The sequence below is a fragment of the Rissa tridactyla genome, chromosome 6 (genome assembly GCF_028500815.1).
Source record: "Rissa tridactyla isolate bRisTri1 chromosome 6, bRisTri1.patW.cur.20221130, whole genome shotgun sequence".
Lineage (NCBI taxonomy): Eukaryota > Metazoa > Chordata > Aves > Charadriiformes > Laridae > Rissa > Rissa tridactyla.
The window spans coordinates 36,297,936-36,321,523 of NC_071471.1; the positions used below are offsets into that span (position 1 = coordinate 36,297,936).

The 23,588-nt window shown below is 50.6% G+C and overlaps 1 protein-coding gene and 1 long non-coding RNA gene across 6 annotated transcripts in view; one reads left to right on the plus strand and one right to left on the minus strand.

The window, feature by feature from the left end:
* The window catches only part of PCBD1 (pterin-4 alpha-carbinolamine dehydratase 1), a 213,649-nt gene that overhangs the window by 49,137 nt on the left and 140,924 nt on the right, over positions 1 to 23,588 (minus strand). The window lies entirely within an intron of this gene.
* The window catches only part of LOC128910947 (uncharacterized), a 132,576-nt gene that overhangs the window by 1,890 nt on the left and 107,098 nt on the right, over positions 1 to 23,588 (plus strand). For all 5 annotated transcript variants that reach the window (XR_008466945.1, XR_008466943.1, XR_008466947.1 and 2 more), the window contains exons 3-4: positions 89 to 272; positions 1,402 to 1,647. This is a non-coding gene — a long non-coding RNA (uncharacterized LOC128910947). The remainder of the gene's footprint in view (positions 1 to 88; positions 273 to 1,401; positions 1,648 to 23,588) is intronic.

The window sequence follows — 23,588 nt, forward strand, 5'->3', positions numbered from 1 at the left end:
GAGCAAAGAACTGAAGCTGAGAACGTGCTTGAAGAAGCTTGTTCCCTTCATGTGCTTGAGGCTGATTAGCTTTTGTTTCTTCCTCTAGACTTAACTGGGGGAACAGTTGTGGTTTTTTCCCTCCTCCCCTGCAACGTTGATCCCCAGCAGTGTGAGGATTAGCAAGTGGCCAAACGCATTGGGAGGTGACCTTGCTTTGCCGTAAGATCCCTCCTCGCAGGCCTGGACCGCTGGGCTGCCTTGGGGAAGCAGGCAGCATCCCTGCGGACCAGGTAAGCAACGTCAAGCCTCTTTCTGCACCCCGTGTAGTGCCTGGGGAGTGGGAGAGGTACCGAGAGCAGGGAGGGGAGGGGATGTGAGCAGGGGTGAAGGCCAGAGCTGGGCAGGATTGATGATGCTGGCCCTGCGCAGGAAGGGCTGAAGTGTATCACCCCCTCCCTTCCTGGCAGTTGCGCTCTGCTGAATTAATATTTATGCTGGTCCTGTCTCTGTAATGGGTCTTTTAGTGCTCTTCCAGCGAGCGGGGTTGGGTAATGCCTTGGGCTGTAGCCAAGAAATGGGAGACCGCTGGGAACTAGGTTGGTGCTGCCCAGTGTTTCTCTGAAGAGTGTGGCAGGGTACCAAGGACATGGGATACAGCTGCCGGGTATCTGATGCCCCAGGTGCATAGCGAAACGCGCCTCTGTAATGTTCAAACACAGTTAGCTGGTTCCCACCACCGTAGCCTTCTGCTGAGAGCACAGTGCGGCATGCACCTGTTTGACAAAAATAAGGAGAGTAAGGAAAACTGTCCCTTTTCCTTGAAAATTTCTCAATATTGCACCCCGCTCCCTCCATGCCGTATGTGTAAATTATCCTGCGTGGGATTTAAGTTCTCCAGTTTTGTGTTCCTTAGTTTACTGGCAACACTTGGTTTTTGTGGACCACAAACGTTCCCCTGAGCCATCCAGCTCTGTTTGCTCCCCGTGGATGTGGCTTCTTCAAAACACTCCAGCTGGTGGTCAGATCTCTTTTGAGCTTTGAAAGCTTTCGCTTGGGAGGGGAAATCTTCCACCCCAGGATGGATGCTGCTCCCCGCACAGGGATGCTGCAAAATAAATCCCACCATGAGGATGGGAGAAGCATCTAATCTTCCTGCTCCCTAGATTTAGCTGTGCCATTAGCTGGACCCTGCACATAAAACTAATTTTATAATTTGTAAATGTAGCTGAGTGGGTTTTATAGAGGAATGTCGAGAAGTGATGAAATACCTTCAATAGATTTATAGAGAAGTTTAATGCATAAAGCTCTCTCCCCACTTCCGTGCCCCCCCTCCCCGTCTTGGAGTTGCATACAACAGAAAACAAGTCCACGGTAAGGGCTTTGTGGCCAGCACTCAAGCCTTTAATTTTGCTTTTACAGGACAGTTTTACAACGTCAAGAAGAATGGAAAAGCTGCAAGGCATGCATGCTCAAGACGCTCCTGGAAAGCTTTGGATGGGCTCCAGGCAATGTCTGGTGGCAAAGGAAGATGAAGGTCTTGGAAAGAAAAAAAAATAATCAGCCAAGCAATCATCCCACAATCTTCCTGTTCCTGTGAGCTGGGAGTGTCGTGGGAGCACGGGAAGGATGGCAAGCATGCGTTCCTGCCACGTCACGTGCCTGAGGGTGAGTTTTGATTGCATCAAGAATAGCTTCTGCTGTTCCACCCTAGTGAATTTTCCTTATGTAATGAAAATCAGCCATCCCATGATCTGCAAGACTAAAAACTCTGCTTGTCGTTGGGCTCATCGTGGAGTGCCCAACTGTGGTTTCTCTGGAGTTTAACAAGGGAAAAATCCTCAGTTGCTGTCTTTTCCTCTGAATCAGAAAAATGTCCGCCCTGCCTGCTTTCACCAGGGAGGATGACATTTCTGGTACCCAGTGATTTTTTTTTTTTGGGGGGGAGGGGCGGGAGAGGCTCTTCTGTTCATTTTGGACGTAGTTAAAATGGACTGCCAGGTTCAGAAATGATTAGTGAAGGGACGGACAGACGGATGGTGTGACCGTGCTTACCCTGTTTCCTTAGGAAACCGGGCTAACGAGGGTGCCTGGATGTGTCGCAAAACACCCGTAACATGAGTGCCTGCCTCGAACAGCCCCAGCCCCGCACGAGGGCTTTACGGGGTCAGGCGAAGGGTTATGGACTTAGAGCTCTGGATTAGCAAGCTGGGGCCAGGCTGATAATCAGCATTCATAGAGCAGCCTTATCATAACCGGCAGCAGCCCTCCGCTCCCCTCTTCTTTATCACCCAAGGACTGAGCAAACGCATTGGCCAACTTTCCTCCTTAGCTGTCTGCTGGGGATTATCAGAAGATCTCGCCTGGCGTGGAGGAGGCTCCTCCCAGGCCAGTTTACCCATCTCCGGCTCGGCAGCTTGCAGATTAATCTCTGCGTTAAGACCTTACATACCTGAAAAGTGTTGGAGGGTGGCTCGGAGCTGGAAGGAGCGTATTTTTCCACTCCATCTCTCTGTGGTTTTTTTATGTTCTTGGTTGTGTTTCCTTTTAACGATTCCCAGCTTGGACTCTTCCCTGATTTTTCTTTTTCTCTTTTTTTTATTTTATTTTTATTTTTTACTGTCTTTCTATTGAATGCTGATGGAAAAAGAGAGTGCTTTCCTCCTGCCTACCTAAATCTTTGGCTGGCTTGCACGGAAAAACAGTCCCACTTACTGCAGCTCCCAAAGCCTTCAAATCATCAGGGGAGAGGGGAGGAGGGAGCCGCCAAGGGAAGGAAATCATTTGTATAGGCGCAGAGTGAAGAATCACCTTCCTTTAAACTCGTGATCTGTCTGTGTTCATACAGGTTTCTGTCTCTGATCTTTTTTTCCCTGCCCAATGTCTCTTTTCTATTATCTTCCCGCTGCCTTTGCCATTGGGTCGGTGGTGTGTCCCTTTTGCCGGCACATCTTGCTCCCAGGAGGGTTTGAATAAGGGCACCGGGACTTGAAGATCCAGCTTATCGACAAGAAATCATTACTAAAACCTTTTAATGCATCTTCTGTAATTGATACAGCAATGGGGGGAGGGTGTTTTTTTCCTGAAGATGCAGAAGTTCCGCCCCCCCCCCCACCTAATGTCTTTAAAAGCCCTGGGCATGGTGTCCTCCGGCCATTTCCTGATGAGATAAAACATGTTGGTGTTAGATGCTTTGGGGGCTGCAAATATTGCCCTGTTGGCTACTCACAGATGAATAACGCTTGGAGGGAAGCAGATGGAGTCCAAAATACTGAGCTGCAGGAGACCCGAGGGACAGAGAGCTCGCTCCCAGCTGAGCACCATCCTATGCGTAATGTTGCCCCCCACCTTTTAGCTACCAAGCCGCAGGGGTGACCGTGGCCCGAATTGTGGCCCCATTGCCCCGAGTTACGCTGGGTGGATGCTAGAGGGGAGAGAGCAAGTGAGGTGCCCTGAGCGGAGCTGAAAACACCCCGACCTGTTGTTGAGCCATTGGGAGCAACGAGCAGCCTGGCTGGGGCGAGGGCGGTGGTGTTGGTGTCCGTAAGGAGCCCTAGGAGGGGAGGGATGGGGGTCCCTCGGAGTGAGACTTGGCACAGCCCCCATTTCCTCCACGAAGACTATCTTCTGACCACCTTCCTTGGCTTTTTGCTGGCATCTGTTGCTAGGAGATAGAAAGCACGGTCCCTTCTGAAGCATCTTCAGCTGCCCTCTCACTTCCTGGAGTGCTTCAGCTTGGCGCAGTCTCTCCCCGCTCCTTTCCTCTGCTCAGACTCATCCCTTTCATCTTTCTCCTCGTGCCTCCACGTGGCGGTCAGGAAGGACTCCCCTCCTGGTGTGACACGGCGCTGTACTCACCGTAGGATGCTCACTCTAAACGGAGCTGCGAGCCTGCTCCCCAAATCCACTCAGTTAGCGTGGGGTTCAGCAGCAAACACCTGTCTCTGAACTTAACTGCTGGGCCAGATGTTCGTGTTCCTCCCCGAGGATGGAGGAGCCAGGACTAAGAAAAACCATTCCTTCTGGCATGTGAGTGACTCCTTCCGCATGCGGATGGGGAGGGACTCTTTGTTAGGGAGTGTAATGATAGGACACAGGGTAACAGCTTCAAACTGAAAGAGGGTAGATTTAGATTGGATATCGGGAAGAAATTCTTTGCTGTGAGGGTGGTGAGCCCCTGGCCCAGGTTGCCCAGAGAAGCTGTGGCTGCCCCGTCCCTGGAGGTGTTCAAGGCCAGGTTGGACGGGGCTTGGAGCAAGCTGGTCTGGTGGGAGGTGTCCCTGCCCAGGGCAGGGGGTGGCACTGGGTGATCTTTAATGTCCCTTCCAACACAAACCATTCCATGATTCTGTGATATGGGAACCCCACCACCTTCTTGGTCAGGACTTTACCTTCAGGCTGTGCAACAGCTTCTCAGCCCTCTGCGAGCGTTTCTCTGCTGGCTGGGCTTTGCCTGGACATCAGCACCGCTTCAAATCCAAGCTGTGGGGTGCTGCTGTGAGGAAGGCAGAGGTGGCTTTCCCTTCCAGGGTTAAAAGACCCCCAGGGAGGTGAAGGATACCGCAGAGACATGGATGAGAACAGGGATGATTATGCGGGTAGGGACGTTTGCCCTGGTTTTGGGCTCTAAATCACTCCATATGCCTTCAAAAAAAATATAAAATCAAGCAAAATGTATATTAAAAAAAAAAAAAAAAGAGAAGCCTGTTCTCAGTGTTCCAGGCAGGTGCTGGCAGCCCGCTCCCAGAGCCTCAGAGCAGCTGGGCACTTAGGGCAGCAAAAATGTTTAGTGATTGCCTGTGCGAGTAAGTGACATTTTCCAGCTTGCCTGAGGATGCAAGAAAAATGCATACTTGTCTCCACCGGACCCACGAGCCGGCACTGACCTATATACACGCGCAATCGTTCACAGAGGCGGATGCCCACTTCCCCTCCTCGGAGCGAGGGGCTGAGCCTGGTGCGACCGTACACCAGGATGAAAAATAGCCCATGCGGTGTTTTTCCTGAGAAACCCCCTGGATGCAGGGATGTCACTGGAAAGCTCGGGCTCGGCAGGAGCTCAGCGAGGTTGGAGTGATGCGTTTACCGGAGCTGCTGTTTATTTGCCTTCGGGAGTGAGGGATGCGGCTGGTTTTGGGGGAGCAATGAAAAATCGAGGCCGGCTCCCCTCTCTCCATCCATTAATGCCCGCTGAGCGAGGGGCTCCCTGCTAGAGATGATGACCTGCCTCCAGGGCGATAGGGCTGGTACCCCTCCGGTGCTCTCTCCTCCTCCTGTCCGTGCTCATTTACCATTTCCCATATTTCATTTCTATCCCGGCCTGCGGCAGCCACGTTTAGCGACTGCTTCGCACATTCATCATGCTGCGGGCGTCACAGCGTGACGGCTCGGGCCTTTGTTTGATTTCCAAAAAACCCGCCCCCCTCCAAACTACCAGACCCCGAGCCAAACCAGTTTTAACCTACCTTTAAAGCTGAGATTGCAGGAGAATTTTCCATGAGAAGTTGGAGATGTTTTTAGTGATTTCTTATTCTTTGCTTTTGCAGCCTCGCCCTAAGATTTGGTCTCTTAATGCCATGGGTATTGGGTTCTCGGGGAACGCTTTATTTTGGAGCGATAGCAATATGGAAATGAAAAATAAGGATCGATCTCAAGAGCTAAACTGAGCTGTGTAAGTTAGAAAGAAACTTTTCCGGACGATTTTTCCTTTGGGCCAGGCTGTGTGTTCACTCGGGGTGGTTGGTGCCAACAGGGGGGCATGTCTTGCTTCCTCACCAAGGGGTCCTTTTGCTCTGCTACACCTGGCTAACATCGGCTGTTAGAGCCTTAATTTCACCTCTGCTTCATCTATGGAAAAGGAATAACTCCCTGTAGAAGGAGCTACAATACAAACCAGTGCATTCTATAAGGAAGGGCTCATCCTACCTGGCTCCCCAGCTGTGGTGCAACCCATAACTCTTGCCGTAAATGTCTTAAGGGCTTTCTGCTCCTCTTTGCCTCCTCCTGCCTGCCGTCACGCTTGGGGATGTATTGCTCACGTCGAACTTGAGCGAGACAAACTGCTCTCCCCATGCTCCATCCCTGGGGTGTGGGGCCACCCTTCCATCCCACTTAACCGCTTGGGCTAACGAGGGGAATCAATCATGCCGCCCCGGGGCTGGCCATCCATCACCGCCAGGGCTGTCCCCTCCTCGGCGGCACTGGAGGGGCCGGGGGGAAGCCTGGCCACGGCATGGTGGGCAACCTGAGCTTGGGCTCCCCACTGAGTATCTTGCAGGAGAAGGGCGCGGGTTCTAAGAAATTGCAACGCTGCAATTAAAAGCTAATATTTCAGCAGCGCTGGATGCTTGGCTGTCATTCTTTCAGTATTAATAATCTTCCTTTTAGCTAGGAGGTGTTCGAGCTAGATCTGTTTGTTTCTAGCTGAAAGAAAACCCCCTTACAAGACCATCTTGAGTCTTCTGTAGCGGACACTTTTCTCTTTTAGCAGAAATCGTTGGCTCAGAAAAGCCCCAGCAACCCCGAAGTGTAAAAATCACAAATGAAGTGAGTTGAGTAGGAGGGTGCTGGCCATTTGCTTTATTTTTAACACCTGATCTCTGCAAATCCCCCGTGGAGATGCTTGAAAGGAACATATTTCCCCTTCTCTCTTCCTGCTAGTTTTGTCATTCAGACGAATTGTGTGTGTGTTGGTGGTGTTTCTAATGCTGCTGGAAATGGTCATGGGTTTCGTGTCTTTGAGCTGGCACCAGATGCGATTTCCGCAAAGAAATGAGAGAGGGTACCTGGAGATAGCTGTTCCTCAGGCCCTATCGCACCCCACTACCATTTGCTCTCCTACAAATAGCACCTGCCTATTTTACATCTTGACAACAGCTTTCCTTATTTATTGAAAGGCTAGGGATTCTTTGAGGATATTTCCATTTTTCTCTGCTGTTTCTGCCAGTTGCGTTACAGCAAATTGGTCTCCAGCTGCACCTTTTCTCCTCCGTTTTGGCTGGAGGGAGCCCGCCTGGCTTGCTGGGTGATCAAAAATCATCCCACGCAATGATGCCTGGTCCTTCAACGAGCCATTGGAGGGTATGGAATTAAAATAATGCCTTCCTCGGCAGCAATGCGATGGCATATGGGGGCAATATTGTGTTTCTTTGCACCGCCTCGTAGAGTGGTGGCACCTCCCCCGGGTCAATGGCCACCAAAACAGAGCGATGTACCCCTTTGCCTCGGCTTTCGGTGCCATGGAGGACAGCTTGCACTCGTTGCTGTCAAGAGGAGACTGAGATGGAGCGTGAGAAGTTTGTTATTCTGCGTGGAGTGCCACTAAGCCGCTGTTGAGCCGGAGAACCCGTCTAGGTGAGAAGGGGAGAAAAGCATGCTTACACAAGGCAGAAACCAGGTTTTTCTGGGCTGAAACCCATTTTTGGATAGGTTGAAAAACAGAGTCGCTCTTCAACAGAGTCTTTTTTTTTTTTTTTTTTTTAAATGTCAGCCTAATAACAGCCGCAAAGACGCCGAGTTTCTGTACCTCTGCTTTTCGTAAGATGTCATATCCAGGACCCAACCACCTCCCAGAATTAGTTGGGATGGCGATTGCCCTACAGCTGGGTTTGAGCCTGTACCCCGGGCGAGTCCTCAGGCAGTCGGCCGCATTTATTAATCTGTCCCTTTTTCACTCACGTTGAGGGAAGGCCATGCTAAGTACCAGCGTCTAGCTAGAAAATGAGAAATACTAGTGGCGTGGAAGATCTAACATTATTAACATTGTTAATCAAATATTTAAACAAAGTAGTGTAAAGCCTGATTTCATTAAAGCTCTGTGGGTTTGCTCACCATACCCTACGTATGTATATTGATGGGATGTTGGCTTTTTCCGTCTTTTGAAAGCTTTTCCGGTATTCTGGCTCTTACTAAAATGAGCATTAAGTGGGCCAAATGCCTCCTTGGCTGGCTCTCGTAAAATTCCTGAAGCCAAGTTCCCTACCCTTGATCACCTAAAGATATCTCGCTCTTGTAGTTTGCCACATCTTGCCACTTTTGAATAATCTTTAGTTGTTAACGAAGTCTGTGGATTTGACTTTTTCCCCAAATGCTGAGTTGAAACGGCAATATTTGCATCCCGCGCAGTCCACTGTCAGGCTCTCTCTTTTCACGAGAAAAGTGGGCATGAAAACCTCTCGCTCTCCTCCCTTCCGCTGGACGTGGCTTTCTCCTTTTGCAGTATGAGCGGCTGTCTAACCCCAAATAGGATAATATTTAATCTGACGGACATCATATGGTTTTACAAAGTGGCGTAGCGTAATTGGAAAAAGAAGAACGGCTCAGGATTACGGTGAGACAACCCAGCCAGAATGTAAACTGAGCACATTACAGAGCACTACGGGACCTGCTTGAGCTCCAGAATACTGTTTATGATCTTTAACTGATTCAAAATAGCTGACAGGATAAAAGACGAGCCTGTCTCTGTTAGTTTGCAATTAGGCGCTCTGCTCAGTGGCATCTGTTTTCTGGGAGAGATCACCGCTGGCGATGGCGTGGCTCATGTTTTCCTCGAAGGGACACCGGGGCTGGGGAAGGGCTGCTGAGGTGATATGAGAAATGAAGCTCCTGTGTTGGGAAGGAGGGCGAGGAAAGCCTGACTTAATTAAATTAGCAAAAAGGAAAGCCGAGGAAGATAGCTGCCTATAAATACGTTGGTGGAAGGTGGGGAGGGGAGAGCATCAGCGAAGGAGAACTATTTATGCCCGAGGACAGCGTTGGCACAAGAAAAAGTGTACGTAAACTGGCCCAGAATAAATTCAGCCTGGAAACTGGAAGATCGTTTCTGACAATTAGAGAGCAATCAGGCTCTGGACCGGGCTCCCCATGGGAACAGAGGGGATAAAACCCTTCCTGCTTTTAGTAGGAGCCTGCAGGGGGGCTGGATCCGATGAAGCAGGGATGCCGTGCAACCCAGTGCTCCTTCTCCTTCCCTTATTTTCCTGTGATTTCTGCCTTGGCCTCATATTTATGCCAATTCTCATCACGTCCCGCCTTCCTCCCTGTCCCCTGATATTTATCTCGGTTGCTGGCTTTGCTCCCTTCTGATGCAGGTGGCTTTCTTCTAACTGTAATAACTTTCCCGCGTGGTCAGGAGCCTGCAGTATTCCTGGTGCTTTTACATTTTTTTTTATCTCTGTGCCCAATCCCTCTTTGTCTGTCTCTCTGTCCTCCTTGCATGGAGAAGGAGGCCAGAGAGGGGACAGATGGTGTCCTCCGGCTGAGGTGGCTCTGCCAAACCCCACACAGGTAAGAGACTCTCTGAAGGGGGTTCTGCTATTTCTTGCTTGGTTTAAATAGGCAAAAAAAATGGTGATTGGAGCCTGTTTCCAGCCCTTGCACAATCCGTCCCTGAAAATAACTTGTACCACTGATGGAGAAGGACTTTTTGGAAATCCAAATGAGTCCTGTTTGCGTGCCTGGGAGCTGTGGGTGCTGAGCAGCCTTGGGAGGCTGATGGCAGTAGTTTGCAGTGTGGGAGATACCCGGTTTGCACAGCTCTTTCTAGGATGGGGAGAAAAGGGATGTTTCAAGAGCCCCTCATGAGATTTCTTGTGCCTTTGCTCCTGCGTCCTCCAGACTGCTGTGGAGGGGCTGTGGGCAGCGAGGTGGCTGAGCTCACCGTGTCTGCAAGGACGTTTCCAGGATGGCTTCGGTGATGCTCTTGGCTTGCCACATTGAGGAACAGGTTGCCCAGAGAGGTGGTGGAGGCCCCATCCCTGGAGACATTCCAGGCCAGGCTTGGTGAGGCTCTGAGCAACCTGATCTAGTTGAAGACGTCCCTGCTCACTGCAGGGGGGTTGGACTGGGTGGGCTTTAGAGGTCCCTTCCAACCCAACACATTGTGATTCTATGATTGGATGTTTCCATTTGTTTTCCTTGCAGCAACAACGCTTATATGTTTAAGTTGCCTTTTTTGCTAAAAATACGGGCAGTGGATGGATGCGAGCGGGTGTGAGGAAGAAAAGGGATTTCTTTGCTCGCCAGTTGTACCCATTACACTAGGCTGGAGCCTTTCTTCATTTATTACCATAATAACTAGGAAATGCACTCTGAAACTTCCCAAAAGGCCGCGAGGAGAAGCGTAAGACCAAATTTCTTCTGCAACCGCATCATAATGTTGAATCCCAAGTGTCCCTGAGAGGAAAAAAAAACTAAAAAAAAAAAAAAAAAAAATCTTTGTAAGGCATTATGTAAGCTTTCTGGATTATCTAAAGAAATCTCTTCAGCAAGGTAGTTAAAATACCGGGTTTTCAGGGGAATTAAATGCCTGCCTGTGTGTGTTTTGGGCACCTAATTCCTCTAAGGCCGTTAAAAAAAAAAAAAAAAAAAAAAAAGCCTGCCTTCATTCGTATTCTCTGTGTGTCGGTGCTTAACTAGCCTTAGCCGCACGCATGCTACATCAGATATTCCAACAATTCCTCCTGACGAGGGAGCAAAGCTTTGCGCTAACGCGTCTCTTCTGCGGGCGCCCAGCTCTCGCGAAGGACGAGCAAAGTGCCTCTGGTTGAACTTTACGCTCCCCGCGCTTCCTTTCAATTACGGCATTTAGTTATCATTATCAATCTTAGCGCGTGGGGAGGGAATGGAGGCGGGGGGGAGGTGGGGATGTGGAAGTTCTCAGGCAGCCGAAATAAAACCCCCTTCGCTGTGATGCTTCACCTGATTTCCTAACCTGCTGCCTGGCATCACAAAAGGGTCCATTTCTAACCCCTTTTCTAAAACTCTCTTCCCCTTCCCTGCCATCATGGCAGGTTTTAGATTAATTCTTATAAATTCTATTTATTTTTTTTTTTCCCCACAAAGCAAAATAGAAAAGATATCTGATCATAATGCATTAAAAAAAAATAATCCTAAGCAATACAACCAACGAAACTAATTTAGTAAAGCAGCAGTTTGCACTCATCAAGGTGTTTTTTTTTTTTTTTATTCCCGTGGCAAATCCCAGCGGCGGGGTGAGGGGTCCTACGGGGCCAGCACTGGGATGGGACTGGTCAAACCTCTCTTTTGAGGAGGGAAGACCTTAAAGCGGGGTGAATTGGCAAGAACCTGATTTGCAAAACTTCTGCCTGCTCCTTCAAAGCCCTCGCCACCCCGTTTTTTTTAGGATGGTCCCAAGGCAGCTTTATCGTTGTCGGAATTGTATGTGTTCTGATCCAAGGGTCAAACCTTGTATGCCCAAGGCAGTTGGGCTGTGTCTTGCGCTCCCCCTACATTAAGCCCCTTGCCTCCTGCATCTGTAGGATGACTTCAGAGTGCTGTGTATCCCTTTTTTTATTTTTATTCTTTTTTTCCCCCCTCAATTCCTGCCTTTGGTGATTTGGGTCCTAAAGCAGCAAAAAGGATACTGAAATTCTCGCACCTTCTCTTTCTTTATTTAGTGTTACCTCAGCCGTGCTCGGTGAGGGTGCCTCGACATTAAGATTTCACCCGCCATACCCTGCTGTGCGTTCCTGCTTGCAGCCCCTGGAGTGCAGGCGAGGAGTAAATCGATAATTCTTCAGTAACTCAAACCCAGAGGCAACTCCAGCTGCTCTCCCACGTGCGGCTGGTCCGATTCTCATCTCCTCCTCCCGCTGCCGTCACCCTAATGCGTTGCTTCGGAGGCTGTTTTTGGGGAGAAGAGGTTAGATGAGGTGGAAAACCAGGCTGAGCTCCTTGCTGGAGCTCCCAGCAGAGCCGCCTGCCTTTGTGCCTCTCTGGTGTGTCTATCTGGTGGTGTAGAGGAAAATGTCATTAATTTTCAGCCTAATCCCTGCTGAAGTGTTGAGCCGCCTTCTTGTGATGGCCAGCAGCACTCTAGGAGATGCCAAGACAAGTTGTGTGTCGGTCAGGGCTATGGGAAGCGGTCACCCTGGCGGGTGGGTGCCGTTTACTTGCAGGTGCTGCGATGCAGCTGCCGGTTCACGCTGGGACTGGCCCTACGAGGTGTTTCTGCTGTTGCTTTTATCCCGTTTCAGGGGCAACGCCCTGTCCCCCTCTCGGGTAATGATTGCTGACTAGCATCCATGGTCTTGAGACAAACCGGTCTCTCCGTGCCAGCCCTGCGTCCCCTCCAGTGCTGTGCGGGGACAGAGCATGTGGTGGGGAGCTCCGGGGCTGGCATTGGCTGGTGTTCCATGGGTGAAGGGGGAAAGAGAGGAGGAGGATGGAAGAAGAGCGGCTGGAGCTCGTGCTCGGTACGCTCACACGTTTATCATCAACCCTTTCAAACCAGGGCTGGCGTCTATCGCTGCCGGTGCCGTCCTGGCAGAGGGGCCACGCTTGTCCCTTCCGCAGCCATCCCTGTGACCCGCCGCTATGGCGTGCTTCCAGGAAAGTCATCAGGTACTAAAAATAACCAGGGAATAGCTGATGGTGTGTCTTGTCTCTGCGTGTCAGTGGAATTAGCCAGGAGGCTGACTCCAGCCGGGACCTCAGCTGCTCCCCTGTCCTGCTGGGCAAGGACAGGAGAATGATGGTCTCCTGAGCAGGACTTGGACGTCGTGACACCTTGGCATTGCTCCACGGCTTCACTGCCGTGCTTGTGAGGCTGTCAGAGGCAGTTTTCCTCTTGCGCTGTGAAACCAGGCATTGACAGGCAAGTCGGCTCTTCTAGCACGGGTTGCATTTATTGCCTTTTGCAGGCACAGTGTCCAGGCTTTGGCACAGCTTTGCTTGAGCCTCTGGATGAGTAGAGGCTGTGGATGTGGCACGGTTGTCACGCTGGAGGGAAGGGATGCCATCCAGAGGGACCTGGACAGGCTTTAGAGGTGGGACCATGCGAACCTCATGAAGTTCAACCAGGCTGAGTGCAAGGTCCTGCACCTGGGTCATGGCAATCCCAGGCACAAATCCGTGCTGGGTGGAGAAGGGATGGAGAGCAGCCCTGAGGAGAAGGACTTGGGGATGTTGGTTGATGAGAAGTTCAGCGTGAGCTAACAAGGTGCATTCACAGCCCAGAAACCCCCCGGACCCTGGGCTGCATCCCCAGCAGCATGGGCAGCAGGGCAAGGGGGGGGATCCTGCCCCTCTGCTCCGCTCTGGAGAGACCCCCCTGCAGTGCTGCCTCCAGCTCTGGGGCACCAACAGCAGAAGGACATGGAGCTGTTGGAGCAGGGACAGAGGAGGCCCCGGAGATGCTGGGAGGGCTGGAGCCCCTCTGCTGTGAGGACAGGCTGAGAGAGCTGGGGGGGTTCAGCCTGGAGAAGAGAAGGCTCCGGGGAGACCTCAGAGCCCCTTCCCGTCCCTAAAGGGGCTCCAGGAAAGCTGGGGAGGGACTCTGGATCAGGGAGGGGAGGCATAGGACGAGGGGGAATGGCTTCAAACTGGAAGAGGGGAGATTGAGATGAGATCTGAGGAAGAAACTCTGCTGTGAGGGTGGTGAGCCCCTGGCACAGGTTGCCCAGAGAAGCTGTGGCTGCCCCATCCCTGGAGGTGTTCAAGGCCAGGTTGGACCGGGCTTGGAGCAAGCTGGTCTGGTGGGAGGTGTCCCTGCCCAGGGCAGGGGGTGTCACTGGGTGATCTTTAATGTCCCTTCCCACCCAAACCATTCTGTGATTCTATGATTGAGCTGCAGGACGGGTACCAGGGACCTGGGCTTTGCTGCACCCCTGCTGTGAGAAGACTTTGAAGCCTCCGCCCTGCTCCTTCTCTGTGTCTTTAGTTGTTGCTTGTTATCATTCAGGATATCGTTCTCTTCGCTGGCCTTTCCTGCTAGATGATGCAAAGCCAAGTGAGGGAGGGCTCCAAGGAGGATGGGTGAGCTGGAGGTTACAGCGGTGGGCTTGCTCCAGCACGGTTGTGGGTATAAATAAAAAATAAAATAAAAATCAATAAAAAGCCCTGAGTGCTCAGGGCGCCCTGGGGCAGTTGGAGGAGGTGGGCTGGGCACCCTGGTGTGTGAAGTAGCTGTTTTATTTGGGCCTCCCTCTGCAGGGACCTGTGCTCCATCACCTTAGCAAAGATGCCCTACCTTAGCAAAGCACGGTCAATTCTTTAATCAGCGATGGCATTGCCCGTAACCTTGCGTCTAACAGCTTTCGGAAACGACTCTGCTTTATCATCCATGCTCAACGTACTCAGCCCCAGAAATTAATGATGGGGGGGAGGCGTCTCCACCCCTGTTTGTGGACAAGGGGCTCTTCCTGTGCCTGCCTGGGGTGGGGGGGCTGCGTGCTGGGGGTCAGCCAAGCCCTCGTCATCTCCTTGGGTGGATGAAGTCCTTTGGCTGGGAAGGCTGAGCCGGGGCAATGCAGACCAGGTTCAAGGGCTGCTCAAACGATGCAGGCGGGGACATAGATTAGACTGTGCTCAGGCTCTTTCTGCTCAGAGCTTATCTCTGCTTTTAATTGACCTGCTGTATTTATGATTCTTGCCCTCTAATTGCAGGTGGTAAGGGCTGCGCCTCCTCCATGCTGGCCTCTGTTAGGAAGCGGGATGGAACCTCTGTTAGGAAACGGGACGGGATTCCTCTTGCAGCTTTCCTGGCTGCAGCCCTGATGAAGTGCAGAGTTCACAGAGGGGACAGTGACCGGGATTCAAGGGGAGATGGGTATCTGCTGTCCTCTCTAACTCCAGTTGCCTCTTTTCTTATTCATAAGTGCAAGCAAACAGGTGCTAAAAGCTTTCTTTTTTTCTTCTCCTTGCATTGCACAGTCAGGCTCTCTCCTGAGATGTCTCCTTGTAACGTGCTCTCTCCCCCCTGCCAAAGCTACTTCTGTGTTTCTTGGCGGTTTTGCAGAGACTTGATTTATCTATTTATCTTCCCATCTCCCCTTCTTCGTTGTACCTGGGCTTTGGGAAGAGGACTCAGTGGAGCCGACCTTGAGCTCTCTGCGGGGGCTGTGGGGATTGGAGATCCCCTACTCACTTCGGATATTGCTTTTTTTCCAGCAGGGTGCTGTCTGGCATCCCTGTTCAGAGTCGCCTTTTGGACTCATGCTTTTAAAAAGTTAGTACCTGTGGATCTCTGCTTCGGTGGTCAGAGTTTGCTCCTTCTATCCAGCTGCCTGGGTGGATCCTACGGGCATCGAGTTGCCCTCAGAAAGGTGCTGCTTTGGAAACAGGTTTGCCTGCGTCTTCCGCATGCTCTGGTTCCTTAACCTTTCTGCTCCAGAATAACCCAGAAAGCCTCATAAATTCCTTCAGATGCTAATTCTGGCTGTTCACGCTGCATTTTTAACCAGGCGGCTTCTCGATGCGCTCTCTTGGAGTGTCTTCTTTGTGGTAAAGCAAAACCCCATCACTGATGCTGTCACTGGAGAAAAATGTATTCATTATTATTATTATTATTATTTTTAGGAAAGATGCAGTCTCACCTCATGCATAAAATTAGTTTAATGAAACAGCAGGAATGGGAGGGAATATTGCCTTTCCTGGGCTTGGTTGTGGAGAGAGTGAACAATTTCTTTGCTCCCTCTCAGGCCTTGGATGAATGATATGTCATTGAAACTGTGTTTATAGCTGAGGTGTGTCTATGAAGACCGCAGGGAACCAAAAATTAGGTTTCAAAAATTATTTAAAAAAGGAGAGAAAAAGGATTTTGTGAGTTTCTAAATACAGACCTCAAGCAGCCAGGAAGGGTGAGAGCTGAGAACAACTTCGGAAGAGAGAAAGAAGGCAGCAGCAGGCCAGCAAATGGTTGCGCTCTGTCTTGTAAACCCTCAAATGAAGGGGATACATCTCATCTAGGGAGGAGGGGACAAGTGGCACCACGTCAGTAGGGCTGGGGGCCCAGACCTTGGCGTCTCCAGTGCTCTTGCCTGAGCTAGGGTTGCACCACGCTTCTCTTGAGGAACGGCTGCAGGCGACGGGCAGTGTGCTGATAGCGCTGATAAAGTGCACTTGTGCTTGCCTGCCCCTCTAAAAACTCCTTCTTTCGCTTAACTCTCTGGGAATTGGAAAGGAGAGATGAGGATAGAAGCGATAATGTCATCTCAGGGCATCCAAACGGCGGTGATGGCAGCGTGCTGCATGAGCTCTCGTCCCTTCCAGCAGTCCCACGCGGCTTTGTCCTTCAACTTATTTCCCCTCGGGACTCTGGGTTATCTCGGGGATTTTTTTTGCACTGAAAAATGAACTTTAATTAATATCTCTCTCTCCTGTGGAAGCAGCAACTTTGTAAAAATTTCAAACCAGAAACTGCTCCTCCTTCTGCGGCCGGCGGATCTCCCCCCTGTGTTTGGAGGGACATCTTGATCAAAAAGCTGAGCTCGGTGCTGGCAGTTGGGTTTATCACAGCTCCTGGCCCTGGGATTTAGCTGGGACCAAGCTTGCTGGTGTAGATGTATATTTTCATGAAAGCTGGTGGGAACTGTGTGTCCTGGGGAGCCCTGTTGTCTTCTCAAGCTTTGGTGGAATCGGTCAACTAGAGTTGAGTGAGAAAGACCAAAGGATGGGTTGGATATAAGTGTGGGAAGGAGGCAATTACAGGCAAACTCGTTTTATTTCCATCAATAGATGCTAGTCAAGCTTGGGGTTCTGCATGTCTCCCTATTCCTTCCTTCCCTTGCAGTTTGCATGGGGTGTTTACACTTTTTTCCCCCTCCTCTTTCCTCTTCGGCTATAGGAGATAGACACTTTTTAAAATGCAAGGTGAGGGGTTTTTTTTCAGCTCGTCAAATCCTCTCTGGTGGTGCCAGAGCGCTGAGAAACCCTAAAAGACTTGGAGGCTGGCTGTGTGCAGTCTCATTTTGTTTGGATGCCAACCCCCGGCACTCCCTCCTCCAACAACCTTACTTCGTTGTGATGGCTTTCCAACATCTCCTCGCCCTCGGGCTCCTGCAGGTCCCTCAGCACTGCTTGCTGCTACTTACTCCAATCCTTTTCCTCCCTCCAAGTTGCTTGTGGTACATCTCCTGGCTTTCCTTTAAGACTGTTCTTGAACTCACATCTTCACCTTGCTGCTTTTCAAATGTCTCCTTTCCATTCCCTCCACCTTCCTCCCTCTCGTAATGGCTCAGGTATCTCCATGCTGGTGTTTGGCCCAAGCCGGCAGTTTCCCTTTCCGGAGGAAGCAATCAGCATCATCTTATAACAGAAATGTGCTCAAATGAATGTCGTACTGTTGAATACTGTTGGCCTTGCTGACCAACACAGAATCATGGAATACCAGCTTGGAAGAGACCTCAAGGATCATCAGGTCTAAAAGCACTGTCTAGACAAGATGGTCCAGCATCTCTCCAGCTGAATGTCAAAAGTGTCCGATGTTGGGGAATCCACCACTTCCCTGCAGAGATTATTCCAATGGCTGATTGTTCTCATTGTGAAAAATTTTCCTCTGGTGTCCAATCAGAATCTGTCCAGGAGTAACTTGTACCTACCAGCCCTCGTCTTTTCCATGTGACCCTTTGTAAAAAGGGAGCCTCCATCTTCTTTGCAGCCACCCTCTAAATACTTGGAACATGGTGATAAGGTCTCCCCTGGGCCTTCTTTTCTCATAGCTGAACAAACCCAGTTCTCTCAGCCTTTCCTCATCTGGCAGGCTTCCCAGTCCATGGATCGTCTTGGTGGCCCTTCTCTGGCCCCTCTCTGGCCTGGCCACAGCTGTTTTGTATAGCGGGGACCAAAATTGAACACAGGATTCCAGGTGTGGCCTGGCAAGCGCAGAGTAGAGTGGGATAATGACTTCTTTGTCTCTGCTGGTGATGCCCTTGTTGATGCAACCTATCATCCCATTGGCTTTCTTTGCCACAGCCTCAAGCATATTGTGCTTGTTGCCCACCAGGACCCCCAGGGCCCTTTCCGCAGCCCCAGCCTGGTAGGTCCCAGCCTGTGCTGCACTCCTGGATTAGGTTTTCTCAGGTGCAAGACCTTACACTTGTCTCTGTTGAATTTCCTAAGGTTCTTGTTAGCCCATTCTTCCATTCTATCCAGGCTTGAAGATAACGCCTACCCTTATGTTGCAGTGACACGGGACAAAATCTCGCTGAAGCCTTGGAAGCAAGTGGAAACACCACTATGAATAGTCTTCCCTTGCTCTGGGTGTGAAAACAACTCCACTGGTACACAAAAAGGTATATATTTTTTTTTTTCTAACCTGCTTTTCTTCCTTTTCCCATTTGCCATGGCTTGGTCTTGCTGTAGAGAGTCGCTTTGCTGCGAGTGCATGTTCATGGCTGCTGGCATGCGCCGCAGCACCGAGATGATGGAAGCATTGATCCAACTCGCTGCGTGACCCTGTTCGACATGGCAGTGCGCTGCGCTGTCAGCGTTAAGGTCGTTTCTAGAGCTCCCATAAGCCAGGATCACAGGCCAGACTGAATTGGAGGAAAACCTTACGGCTTTTTCCAGAGCTCCCGCTCTGCAGGGGGGGATTCCCAGAGCGTGCAGGGACTTGTTAGTGACATAGGATCTTGAGTAGAGCGGGCTTTGCTGGGAGATTTTATCTATTTTTATAGCTAGTACAGGTGGATTTTTCTGCGATAAAAGCCGTAAACACCGAAGAAGCCAGAACTCTTCTTCCTGGCTGGTAATAATGAGCTTCTAGCTCTGAGTCACCCCAGTGTAACAGGACTTGCTGCAAATATGGCAGAGGTCGAGCTCTGTTTGGAGGAGATAAGAGAGTCTAGCCTTGAACCATTTCCTTTGGAGGTGAGGAGAGGGAGCTGGGCAAAGAGGAGGTGCTGCTGTTAGTGTCCCCCTCAGGGGAGAAATTCCGAGCAACCCAACCCCTTAGTACACATCAGAGAATCCACCCACGCCAGTCCCTCTTTTGTTGGAGAGTTTTCCTCGCTCCTGCGAAGAAGGTGGGCATCGCTGTATAATACCTTTCCATGTCAGCTGCCTGGCACTGGTTTACTCAGCAATAGCACAAGTCTTTTTTTGCCGTCTCTCCTTTAAACTGACTTCAAGCAGGAAAGCGGTTCCCCCAAACGTTACCTAAAAAGTTCTGGTCAAAATGGTGACACCCACGGTACCTGGGCTTGGGGCATCCATCCCATAAGGCAAGCAAACAGACCCCACCGACATCCTGCGACAACTGTAAACCTGACGCTTTTTCATTGGGAAATTGATTTTAAATCCAAGCCTCTTTAGAAATCTAATTAATTTCCTTAAAAAAAAATAAATAGAGAGTCTTTCTCTCTTGTCATGCTCCCGCGGGGGAAAAGAAAGGGAGGAGGAAATAATTCTTGGCCACATCTCTGCGGGGCGCCCTGTTGGTAACCTGGATAATACAATCTGATTTTGGCCTTGAGTCTGTTCCCTTGGACGATCGCGTTTCTTCGACAACCAAAAGCTGCCCTGGTGATTCAGACCTGGAGGAGAATGTCTTTTTTTAGTGGTGAGCTTTCAATTTTTTTTTCCCTCTTCTTCCCCAGCCATCAAAGGCCACCGAGGAGGCTTTTATCGTGTTATCAGTGGCTGTTTTTACAGAAGACAGCTGTGGACATGCCAGCCACAGCCCGGCTCTCCTTCCTTCCCGGGGAGGACCCTGCGTGTTGGGTTAAAAGGGAGAGAGAGAGAGGCGGGGGCAAAAAAAAAAGGTGAAGGAAAAAGGGTAGTATCCTTTGAGAGGTGTTTTGGAGAGAGCTTGCACGTGTGTGTGCCGTTTGCCCTGAAAAGAAAAGTTAGGTGCATTTGGAGGGGAGGGTGTGCATATGTGTAAAATCTAAGGTGTGCCGGACTTAGTGTTTTAGAATCAGAGTGTGTTGGGTTGGAAGGGACCCCTAAAGCCCACCCAGTCCAACCCCCCTGCAGTGAGCAGGGACATCTTCAACTAGATCAGGTTGCTCAGAGCCCCATCAAGCCTGGTCTTGAATGTCTCCAGGGATGGGGCCTCCACCACCTCTCTGGGCAACCTGGGCCAGTATCTCACCACCCTTGTTGTAGCTGCACGCTGGATGTGAAGTCTCGGTGTGTCACCATTTTCCACCCTTTTCTTTAGGTAGGGAGTGTTTGCATTTAGCTGGGGGCGTGGGATCTGCTTTCCCCATCAGGTGCCTGTCGCTCAAGGGCTGAAGTCCTGATGCTGGTGTGCTCAAGTCCTTAAGTCCTTTTTTTTTTTTTTTTTTGTTTTTATTAAATCTCTATGATCTACCTTTTGTAGCACCCACTGCAAGACCGGGTTCATAAGCCTTCGCTCGGGAGACAAAGCATCCTGACTTTTTCTCTGTCCTTTGGCTGGGCTGCGGCGGGTTTTGCTGCGAGGAAGAAGAGGCAGTGGGTTGCCTTGCCTCTGCAGCCCCCTCAGGATGTGGGATGTTGGAATCATAGAATTGTCAGGGTTGGAAGGGACCTTAAAGATCATCTATTTCCAACCCCCTGCCCTGGGCAGGGACACCTCCCACTAGATCAGGTTGCTCAGAGCCCCATCCAGCCTGGCCTTAAAAACTTCCAGGAATGGGGCTTCCACCATCTCTCTAGGCAACCTGTTCCAGTGTCTCACCACTCCCATGGCGAAGAACTTCTTCCTAATGTCCAGTCTGAATCATCCCATCTCTAGTTTTAATCCATTCCCTCTAGTCCTACCACTACCCGACATCCTAAAAAGTCCCTCACCAGCTTTCTTGTAGCCCCCTTAAGATACTGGTAGGCCACAATAAGGTCTCCTCGGAGCCTTCTTTTCTCCAGACTGAGCAACCCCAACTGTCTCAGTCTGTCCTCATAGGAGAGGTGCTCCAGCCCTCTGATCATCCTCGTGGCCCTTCTCTGGACACATGCCAGCACGTCCATATCTCTCTTGTAGTAGGGGCTCCAGAGCTGGACACAGCACTCCAGGTGGGGTCTCACGAGAGTGGAGTAGAGGGGGAGAATCACCTCCCTCGACCTGCTGGCCATGCTTCTCCTGATGCAGCCCAGGACACGATTGGCTTTCTGGGCTGTTGGGCATCTCTTTCTTCACAGAGGGGTTTCTTCTCCTCCTCAGCCCAGGTGAGGTGTTTCTCCTGGAAGCCTAGGTGCCGAGGGATGCTGAAGCAGATGGCTGCCAGCTGGCCTTCATCCAGCGCTCTTCCTTCTTCCTCCCTCCCTCCCCTTGCAGCCCCCTCACAGCCGGGTTTGTTTATAGAAACACTGTCAAGCAAGAAGTCTTTCCGTGGGCTCCTCGGAGGAGGAGAGGGACGTTTTCAGCTGCTCAGTCACCCTCAAACTGTGAAGACGCGACATATCAGCCGCATAAAATTAATTTATTTAGTTAAGGGAGGTGTTAATTAAGAGATCTCATTTATTGTGCCTCTACCGACAGCTCTCGAGGGCCTTTTGAATTGTCAGCTCTGGTGACAGCGAAAGCTAATGGTGTCAGGAGTTGATAGCGGGGACGATTCATGCCGAGGGGTGAAGGGGGAGATGGTGGAAGGGGGAAGGAGCGGAGGAGAGGCGGCGGGAGCTGGGGGGCTGGCAAGTCAGGATGAGGTGCTTTGCCCTTCCTCAGCCTCCTCCCAGGAAATCCCGGCCATAAAAAAGGCTCCAGCGAAAAGCGGCTGCAGGAGAGCCCAGGGTTTGCAGAGAAGTCGCCGGCGGAGCAGCTTCGCAAGGGATGTCCGTGGACGCCTGGGCATGTGCAGCCAAAAATGCGTTTGCCTGGATCAACTTAAAAATAACCGATCCTCTGAGTGATCTGAACTGGAAAATAAGAGTCTTTTTTCATTTATTTTAAATAATCAACCCCGCACGCTGAGAAGGTAATTCTCTTCGGTTAATCAGGACACGTCAACCTGATAACCAAGTGTAGGCCTAGCACCGAACTTGCAGGCTTAAGTTTAAGATTTCTTAGGAAAAATAACAAATAACCTTTATCTGAAAGAATTACATGCTCCAGTACAGCTGTTGATAGGCATCCCCTTCAGGAAAAAGCTGCACCAACAGGTTTTCTTCCCCACTTTTTTTTCCTTCTCATGATCTGTATCAAGTTGCTTTTGGAGGGAAAATGAAATTCTCTTGATGCAGAAAATAGGCCAAAAGGAAAAAAAAATAATAAAAACAGATAGTCCAGGAGAAACGCTAAACAATTTGAGTAGGTGGTGCTGCCTTCTCGTCAAAGACGTTTTGTGTTTTCGGCTGCCGGGTTTGTTAAATAAAGCCAGTATTGCTTGTGCTTAGTAGATCGGCCCCATCTCTTCTGGGCTTTCCTCCGTGTGTGCCCTCAAAGCTTACAAACCAGGCTCTGTTGCAGAGCCAAACTTCCTGTTTCTGTCTCAAAACAGGCGTGAGAGGCGGAGGTCGAGGGGATGCCACAGCCATTTTCCAGCTGCTTTCTCAGCCGCGAAGGAACCACCTCCCGGACGGCAGCCGGGAGCTGATGAAGCAAGTTAGTATTCAGGGAGAATGTGGGGCACCTATGGAAAAATGTCTGGCTGCCGGAAGATTATTTCCACCGGCTCTTGTTGCCGAACTAGTAATTTTCTCCAGGTCGCTGGTTTGACTTTCTTTAACCCTCTGCTAGCGAACGTGTATTACTTCTTCCTTTTTTTTTTTTTTTTTTTTAATTGAACTGCAGTGATTTAAACCAGGGTAAGCATCAGCCCCACAGAGGCTACTGTTACTTTCATCTTTATTTATTTACTATAAATAAATATAGTAAATATTTACTATGAATAAATATGGTAAATATTTATTTATATATAGCTGTGGCTGGGCAGCTGGGATGAGCCCCTGGCCGTGCCAGTCGCTGGGTGAACTGTGTGTGCCCCGGCCAAGGCGGGGATTGAGGTTTTCAGGGCACTTTTCTGCTGTTGGGAGCTCAGGGTTGGATTTTTGTTACGCTCAGCCCCTCGAGAGCGATTGGAAAGAGGGAAAAGGCATTTTTCCAAGTGGGCCCTGTGGTGGTTTAAGTCCGAAAGCATCACTGGGAGCCATCCCCGTGCCGAGCGCCTGCCTCCCCCAGGGCATGCTGCCTTTTCCTGTCCTCCTCTCGGAGGGGAAAGAAACCTCGGGTTGCCCTTGGCTCCCATTGCGGCTGCAGGACTCGTTTCCCTCTGAGGCAGCTCTTCCCTCGAGATGCTCCAGTGGAGACAGGCAGAAAGGGGAAATGTGGTATGAGACGGAGGGTTTTGTTTCCGATTTGACCCCAAAGTGGTGGCAGGGCTTTCCTGCGATGGGAGCTGTAGGGCGCGAGGAGTTTTGCCCTTTGGGAACTGTATGTCAGAAGAGATTTCTGCCTTGGGATCGACTCTTCTGAAGCCGTGCAGGGTCGGACCAAGGCTTTTCCCACTGCCGTGCGGTGTGGATTCTCCGCTGCCTACTACTATGGTTGCATCCCCAGGGCTGCCTGCCTCAAAACTGAACTGCTGCCACACAGCATGGCCCCAGTTTGAGCGAGAGGAGCAGCAAAGCGGTAAAGGATGGGAGATGGGGAGAGGGGAGCGCAGAATCTGGCTCCCGACCTGCCTGGGAAGGATTACCACTCCGCATGGAGCGGGCATGCCGGAGCCCCAAGGAAGGGGTGCTGCGGGAGGGGGCACAAGCAGGAGACGAGATCATTGGGGATTCATTTAAACCGCAGTGTCGGATCCTATAAATCTGAGGGCTTTTGCATATTTCCATATTTATATATGAAAATTCCACGAAGTGGCCTAAAGGCAATTGAAATAAAAACAGGGCTGTCAGAGCTTGAAAAGTACCGGCAAATCTCTAACAGACCATTTAATATGAAC